This window comes from Ceratina calcarata, unplaced genomic scaffold (assembly GCF_001652005.2).
Source record: "Ceratina calcarata isolate Rehan_Ccalc_2016 unplaced genomic scaffold, ASM165200v1 scaffold443, whole genome shotgun sequence".
Taxonomy (NCBI): domain Eukaryota; kingdom Metazoa; phylum Arthropoda; class Insecta; order Hymenoptera; family Apidae; genus Ceratina; species Ceratina calcarata.
The window spans coordinates 39,705-46,099 of record NW_017168153.1 but is presented as its reverse complement, the minus strand read 5'-3'; the positions used below and the strand labels follow the sequence as shown (position 1 = coordinate 46,099).

Sequence of the window (6,395 nt, the reverse complement as noted above, 5' to 3'; positions counted from 1 at the left end):
TTCTATACTTTTTAGCACGTAGCTATTTATTATTAGCATTATTCTTCCGACGTCTGATTTCTTTTTAATTATAGGAAATGCGTTTTTCTAAGGTACATAAACTTTTGGGATTGACTGTATAACCAATACATTCTTAAAATAGCAGTAGTTAAACAATATTAAATTGTCTCACAAAGTAATTAGAATAAGGAATGATAATGTTTGTGTAAGAAAAGGATTTGAATGAAAATGTTTTCGAATTTCGGTGCTTCGTTCGAATAAAAGTTTGGCGGGCCGACTCATCGCGGCCTCCTGAAACGTATTGTCTGGCAATCCCCGCGAATAAAACGGACGACGGTATCCAGATTGAAACGCGCACACTCCCGTTTCCACTTTCCTCCTCCGTCCATTAGGTTTTACGGACCGTAAACTCTCGATTTTATTGAGTTTCGCGGGGGACAGTTCTCGCGCATCGCCTCGCAATGATTAGAGGGAGACGTATTCCTGACGGGGTCGACGAAAGGACGATTTTTTTATAGCTTAGCCCCGGGGGCGTTGATCCTTTAGTCATTCCAGTGAGGGACTCTGATCGATGGACGGATTCGTTTTCGTCACGGATTTAACAACATTTACATTCTTACACAAATCCGTGAGATTTAAAAGTGGCTCTGTTCAAATTATATATTTCCTATTTTCAAAAGGATTACAATCGAGATTTTCTTTATTTATTTATCATTTATTTCCACTGAAATGCAGTTGGAAGATAATTTATTCAAATCAGGATTCTAAATTAAAATAGCTGTAGATTCAATATCGATATTCGTATTAATTGTAAGAATTTTTCAAGGCTCGCATATGAAATGCGAAACTATGATCGCGAGTTTACCCAGTCCGCTTGTCGTGTGAACCGCGATAAGGGTTATCACGGCCCTGTTAGATCAAATATTTAGCCACGCAGAGAACGGAGGGCAGTAACTGGTGTTTCGAACGAGGTCATTCTATCGTTGGATTATCGGCCGATCGATTTTCCACGCACTCGTATCGCGATACGCTCGCGTTCCTACGCCTCTGCTCCCGTTACACTTTCATATTGATATGTGTCAAGAACTGTTACTTTTTCTTTCAACAAAAATTCCTCCAGCACTCACAGAACACCTGCTAGTAATTTAGATCGTAATTCCTGAAACCGATCATGAACTATTGCTTATTTCAACAGAAAATATTTACAAATAGTAAAAATGCTCAGTAATATCTCAAACAAGTGCATATTAAAGAGAGAGAGAGATAAAGGATAAAAAAGCAAACGTGGAGAACTAGAACTCTTTTTATTTAATAGAAATTCCATCAGCACTGACACAACTATTACTTTAGATTGTAATTCCTGAGAATATTCCATTATGGTCAGAGATAGTAAAAATGCTCAGTAACATTTAACATGACAAGTTTATGTTAAAAACGAAGAGAGGTAATGGTTAAGGGAAGGAGTGAAACGAAGTGAACCCGGAAACGGTTTCATCAGAAGCTGTTATTTGCTATTAAGCGTGCACCCGGTACAGATTCCTTTGAAAGCGACGAGACGCGACGGTTGGCAGACGGAAGGGTTAGGCGAGAAAATATAAATGGAAAAGCGCGAGAGCGAAATGAGAGCGCGGCACGAAAGAAAGCGTCATTAAACCGCGCGCAACCAGGTTAAAAAGGTCGTCGACCGACGGAGCCGCAAGGAAAAGAGATAGAAAGGAAAATCGGTACTTTCCACGATCCCCTCTCGTCGTCCCTATATTGATATGTGTCAAGAACTGTTACTTTTTCTTTCAACAAAAATTCCTCCAGCACTCACAGAACACCTGCTAGTAATTTAGATCGTAATTCCTGAAACCGATCATGAACTATTGCTTATTTCAACAGAAAATATTTACAAATAGTAAAAATGCTCAGTAATATCTCAAACAAGTGCATATTAAAGAGAGAGAGAGATAAAGGATAAAAAAGCAAACGTGGAGAACTAGAACTCTTTTTATTTAATAGAAATTCCATCAGCACTGACACAACTATTACTTTAGATTGTAATTCCTGAGAATATTCCATTATGGTCAGAGATAGTAAAAATGCTCAGTAACATTTAACATGACAAGTTTATGTTAAAAACGAAGAGAGGTAATGGTTAAGGGAAGGAGTGAAACGAAGTGAACCCGGAAACGGTTTCATCAGAAGCTGTTATTTGCTATTAAGCGTGCACCCGGTACAGATTCCTTTGAAAGCGACGAGACGCGACGGTTGGCAGACGGAAGGGTTAGGCGAGAAAATATAAATGGAAAAGCGCGAGAGCGAAATGAGAGCGCGGCACGAAAGAAAGCGTCATTAAACCGCGCGCAACCAGGTTAAAAAGGTCGTCGACCGACGGAGCCGCAAGGAAAAGAGATAGAAAGGAAAATCGGTACTTTCCACGATCCCCTCTCGTCGTCCCTTTAACATCAACAATTACAGCACGAATTGTATATTTATATATCACTACATTCATCTTTATGTTAATTATTGGTTGCAAAGGCAAATATGTAAAATGGTTAAACATTAGAATAACAGAAAATCCACTCGATGAATGAAATGCACTTCTGTCGCAACTATCATGGGGATTAAATTAAATTAAGTGGTTACGAAACGCAGAATTGAATTTACACATTCAATGAACAAATTGTTGATTTAACAAATTATATTATCGATTATTCATGACAGCAAATATTATTATTGGGAATTTTAACAACATTTAGATTAAATCCTATTGATAGAAAACAGAAATTAATTTACAGATTCAATTAGTAAATTATTAATTTAATCAATTTTAAAATCGATTGCTGATAAGAGTAAATATTATTATTGTGAATTTTAACAACATTTAGATTAAATCCTGTAGACAGAAAATAGAAATTAATTCGATTGATGAATTATTAATTTAATCAATTTTAAAATCGATTATTTGTAAGAGCGCATCAGCGATTATTTGATTGACAAAGGGTAGAGTACAGCATAAAACCAAGGAGAAAACCGAGGGATGATGCAGGTGTTCGCGAGCCGACGGAACAAAACATCGATTCTCGTCTCCCTAGTTGGTTTTAATTAAAACCTTAATTAAGCGTTCGATAAGACAGCGGTAGCCTCGGCGAAGCGACAACACCCGCCGACTGTTCCCCTGATAAAACGTCATCGACCGGTGCCGTTGGCTCGTTATCATCGAGAGTGACGCCGCCGTCCGCCGAGAGTGAAAGCAATAAAAAAATATGAAAAAAAAAGAGAGTGAAAACGCGATCGTTCATTCCGCTCGTTGCGCGTTTCGAAAGTTGCTGCCGCTACGACTAAACCCGTGACGGAAATTTTTAATTCCGGCTAAAAAAAGCTCCGTCGATTTTTTTATAGCCGCAAGAGCGGTGAAAGCAGTTCACTTATTTTTATTCATATTTATTCATCTATTTACTGTATTAAACCATCAGAGAAAACTCTCAGCAATGTAATAAAAATAATTGTACTGAACATCGATTCTAAAATTTATCAATGAAAAATTGCAATTCTATTTAGCGATAAAAAAAAAAAAAAAACATTTGGCGGAATTTAAATCGTGATTAAAAAAATCTTATAGCTTCATACAACATTTGAGTCATGAAAGAGCTAAGCTTTTACTAAAACGTTTTTTATTCGAATTGACTGTAGCTTGGCGACGCGAGTCGATTACTCACGATCCCGTTAAAACCCGTTGATATCAGCTCGGAGCGGCCCCGACTAGTCTGAATCAGCGACCCAGTTACCTCGAACCACTACTATCTCTTTGCGTAAGGATTTCTCACGTTTCCCGGCGGATAGGTGGCTACCTACTGGCGAAGTTTCGCGTCTCATTACGGGTGAACGTCTTCTTCCTCGCCGCCCAGTTCTGCTCTTCCCAAGTTCCATCCAACGTGTTCGCTCCGCTTGCTTACCCACTCGATGACCACAGACAGCCGGGTCGTCGACCCTTCTCGACTCTTCTCGTACGTTTACCACGTAAAAGGAATTCTACTTTCCATGAGTGCTCCTCTTTATGTAATTTAGATAACAGCTCTTTCCCCGTTCTATCCCATTATTATCATTCTATTATTCCGTTCCATCCCTCTTTCACGAATTAATGAGTTTGTTACTAATTTATTACGTTTTTCCACTTTTTACTTCGAACATAAAAAGTTTGTAAAATAATTATCTAATACTGTTACGTAGACAGAGACTTCATCGTGTTAAAAGTGTATCACGTCGAAGGTATTGATAATTATAGAATGCATGAGGACAGTGAAACTGTGAAGCGTCCATCTGGTCGAAACTCGTTTTCCTGGGTGGAATCGGAAGTCGGTATCGAACCGAGCCGATCGAAAATAAAAGAGAAAGGAGGCGCGCAGCGAGGCCGATCGATGCCACTCGGTGGTTTCCAGACAATCGGAGTCACCTTTAGCAGGTCGTCGAACCGGAGGGATTTCCTCTTCGCCTCGGTGACGAGGTGACCATACGGTATTTCCTTTTGGCCAGGCGCGGGTGCGCGCGGGTTCGGGCACGAGCTTCCATTGTTAGCGGAGGAAGAAGGAGGACCGAAGGCGACGCGGATGGTGGGAAGGCGGCGGCGAGAGGAAGAGCCAGGTGGAGGAAGAGAGCGTAACTGTACTATCTATCCCGGGCCGCGGCGTAGCTCTTTTCAGGGTTCACGAACCCCGGCCGAGCGACCGGCCCGAATTCGAAGGTCGTTGCTCCAGTTTCGTCCTCGAACGACCGACGAACCCGGGGATTCCTGAAATGACATAATTATCCAGCCGAGTCATCGCGGTGAGTCGAGGCTGCGCGGGCTATTTTATCGGCGCCACCGCCCCGTCGCTCGGCCAGATTCGGCGGCCCTTTTTAACAACGGATTATTCTCGATACTTCTATTTCGGCTGGCCTCGGATATCCGTGACATCCCGGGTTCGTTGAACCCGCTCGCTCGACTGTATTCTCGAATGCTTTTCGAGAACAGGTAATGCGTGATAATTGGTACGATGCCGGGTCGACAAGCGTCGATTCGTTTGCTCGGGTTTGGGGAAATGGACACCAATAACTGGTTCCTCGCGTTGGAATTTGTTCTTCGTATTCGACTGACAATTTTATCAGATAAAAGTTACTTGCACTTTTCAAATGATCAGTGAAAAAATGAGCCTCGTAAGATATTTATATAATTATTATTCTGTGAAATAATTCAACGATTACAAAAAAAAAAGTAAACTATTAGTGAAATAAACATGAATTCATGAAGAATAAATTATAGTAAGACACGTGCTTAAGTGTATCACTGAATATTCAGAATCTACTCGAAAACAAAGTCACATGCTGCCGAATTTAATCATTTTATCTGAATGACTTGGCGCAATGTTTAATCTTGATTTGAGTAAAAGTAGAGACATGATTTTCTTAATGACTAGAAATAACAACACCGAGCTGTGACTGAGTAGAAACACAGACATTGAAATAGGTAGCTTCATTTCGCAGGATGAATTAATTGTGAATGAATCTTTGCTTCATTCATTTTCATTATAAATTTGGATTTATCGTTTTTTATGTATAGTTGACAACAAAATCATGCTTAGGTGAAAAGAAATTGGGACATTTATTGATATTATCTAATCAGTACTCGCCTCTGAAGCTCGCAGCAATTTAAAGGACTTCGTCGTGAATGGAAGTACACAGTGTCACGTTTTCTGGAAACAGATGACATAAAAAGATTGTCAATTCTTCTATTATCTGCATGATCAGAACGCACAGAACGCGTCGTGACGCACAGAATTTTCCTAGTATCTTTAAACATCGAAGTAGCGAGTTGGTTTAGAAAATTAACAGGAAGGGTGACGAATATCGGATAATATCGGGTTATTATCGTCAGGGAACGCGACAATAGAGATTACAGGTTCGCGTACCGAGTTCAGTGAACCGCAACTAGGTCAGATTTTATCGGGGAACAACGACGACCGCTGGAAATCGAATACGTGTGCCGCGAATTTTGAAAACGCAGCTTCCGCCTGCTGTTAGACAACGAATGACTCGTTCCCATTGAAATGTGTCATGTTTCAAAGCGGCAGCCTTCGTTCGTGACCCGCATCGCGATGTCCGCAATTATCAAATCTGGTCGACTTATCGCTGAAAATGAGATTCATGTAGCTACGCATATTTAGCAAATGATTTAACGTGACCTGAGAATGTTCGTGTGAAATCGTTCAAATATATTGTTTGATAATTAATAATTGCGTATCGGGATATTCTGAGAATAACCGAGCAAGCGAATGAATTATACTATTTTGTATATGTTAAAAATAAGAACCTTTTGCCTAAGTGACATAATTATTTAGCATCTGTACTTTAATGAAATAAAATGCAATCAAGAG

At 40.1% G+C, this 6,395-nt stretch overlaps 1 long non-coding RNA gene across 1 annotated transcript in view; it reads right to left on the bottom strand.

Moving 5' to 3' along the window:
- Positions 1-2,887: 2,887 nt before the first annotated feature.
- LOC113464616 (uncharacterized) overlaps positions 2,888-6,395 on the bottom strand; it is a 39,115-nt gene continuing 35,607 nt past the window's right edge. The window contains exon 3 of the long non-coding RNA XR_003389467.1: positions 2,888-5,714. This is a non-coding gene — a long non-coding RNA (uncharacterized LOC113464616). The remainder of the gene's footprint in view (positions 5,715-6,395) is intronic.